We start from the raw sequence: 2,374 nt of genomic DNA, 5'->3' as shown, positions 1-2,374 counted from the left end.
GATAAGAGCCGGTTTCAAGAGATTCGAACATTGGCTAAGAAAACCCTGAGCTTGTTTGGCTCAACATATTTGTGTGAGAAGACATTCTCTGTTATGAACTTTAACAAGAACCGCGTGAGGACAAGACTAAGTGACTCTCACCTGCGTGACATTTTGCGCATCAAAACCACGGCCATTGAACCAGACCTAGTCTATGTGCTGCAGTCCAGATCCCAGTTTCACCCTTCACATTAGTGCAGGCTAGTTTCTTTTTTTTAATTGAGATTAATATGTTGTAAAATCTCAATTAATGTCAGTTGGATAGACAGTTATATATTTGAACACATGTATACTTGCTGTTATGTTCCTGTTCACATTTTTTGAACTTATAAGTTGACAGACAACCTTACATTACTTTGTGTAATGTACTTTAAAATGTTCCTGAGATATCTCAGTTTCCTGTTTTTATTATATTAAAGGGGTTGTCCAAGTTCAGAACCCAGACATACCCCCTTTTTCACCCAGGCAGCCCCCCTGCCATGGGCATCAAAGCATCTCATGCTCCGATGTGCTCCCTTGCCCTGTGCTATTTACAATGACACACTGCCGGTAGGAGGCTTCACCGGCTCTAATGTGCAGGCTTTAGCGCTGCTCTAGCTGGTTTACTGGTGATAAAGCCCGCCCATCAGTGCCGGTGACGTCACTGGGCTTTCTGCCAGCCCCGTGGAGAGCCGGGTATGTCACTAGAACTCCAGAAAATGCCTTTCCTCTGCGCAATTTAGTGCAGGGCAAAAGTAGGACATTGGAGCATAAACTGCTTCGATGCTCAAGTCGGGGAGGGGCTTCCTGGGTGAGAATGGGGGTATGTCTGGGTTAACCCCTTTAAGGCAGATTGATTAAACACCTGTTTAGATTTGTCATCCAAGTCACAAAATAAAAAGTATGCCGTTTTCAATAAACTTTGCAAAAAAAGTTTATTTGCATTCATTTTAATGGTCCAAAGAATGTCAAGCAAAATGATCGGCCCTCGCACATGTTCACTTCATCAAATTTGGCACTCTTAGAAAAAAGTTTGGACACCCCTGCTTTAGAGGATTGATCTTCATTGCATCTTCTATCTGGACACCATGCGGGCAATGGCATGAAGAGTCCTTAACAAGGCAACGCTATAACAGTCATACTCCCAGGATTATGGTATGGAATGGCATAATATATGGTAGCCGGACCCCTCTAGTCTTCATGCTAGGTACAATAACTGGTCGTGGAACCAGTGAAGACTTTTTTTTTAATACAGTAATGCAACAATTTCATGTTGCTTGTGCTACTGTGAGCAGCCTGTGTGGCTGAAATGTGTTATCATGGCCTGCAGGATCTTCAAACTTATCTCCGATCGAGCATATCTAGTCGGCAATTACAAAGAGAGCTGCCAACAGTGAATCTTGATGATGTGCATGCCCAAGTGCATTCAGAGCGGCAGAACATTCCTCAGACAACCATTAATAACCTCTTGGATAGCATACCAAGGCTTGTAAGTGTGTGTAGGTTTGTGCCTGACACTCATACTCAATACTAAATAAATCGTGAGGTTTTGAAAATGTTTATATTTCTTCATCATTTACATGGCACCAACATGTTTATCAATCCTGTGATTTCCATAATTCCACAATTTTTTTTCTTCTTGGTGTTTTAATTTCAATGCTGAGGAGTGTATCTAGTTATAATAGAAAGCAGTTTCTTCGCTGTAGGGCTGGAGAACAGTACAATAATGAGTGTCTTCAGGCAACAACAGTGAAGCAAGGTGCAAGTTCCTTCCATGTTTGGGGCTACATTTCACCAAATAGGGATTTGATCAGGATTAATGGTTTCCTTAATGCTGAGACATACAGACACTTATCCATCATGTAAAACCATCAGGGAGGAGTCTTCAAATTTATTATACAGCAGAACAACTACCTGAATCATACAGCCAATGTCATCAAGAACTATCTACAGCATTTACAGTGGGGAAAATAAGTATTTGATACACTGCCGAATTTGCAAGTTTTCCCACCTACAAAGAATGGAGCCATCTGTAATTTTTATCGTAGTGTACACTTCAACTGTGAGAGACAGAATCTAAACATATAAAGACCAGAAAATCACATTGTATGATTTTTAAATAATTAAATTATTTGATCACTGTAAAGGGAAGTGTCCTAGGTTGTACATGTATATATGTATCTGCATGCTAGCCATGCTTGCAGATACGTATACATGTATATATTGGCCTCACATCTCCCTATGTGTTTCAGTCTGTTTGCTGCTGCTGGGGGAGGAACAACAGAATGTCCAGCCATGTACTAAAACAGGTTTGGCTGGACATGAACAAAGACCTTAGCCAGTGGGCGGGAAATAT

Source organism: Phyllobates terribilis, unplaced genomic scaffold (genome assembly GCF_046119375.1).
Source record: "Phyllobates terribilis strain yellow unplaced genomic scaffold, ASM4611937v1 Scaffold_1__5_contigs__length_1240528914, whole genome shotgun sequence".
NCBI lineage: Eukaryota > Metazoa > Chordata > Amphibia > Anura > Dendrobatidae > Phyllobates > Phyllobates terribilis.
This window is presented reverse-complemented; position numbering follows the sequence as displayed.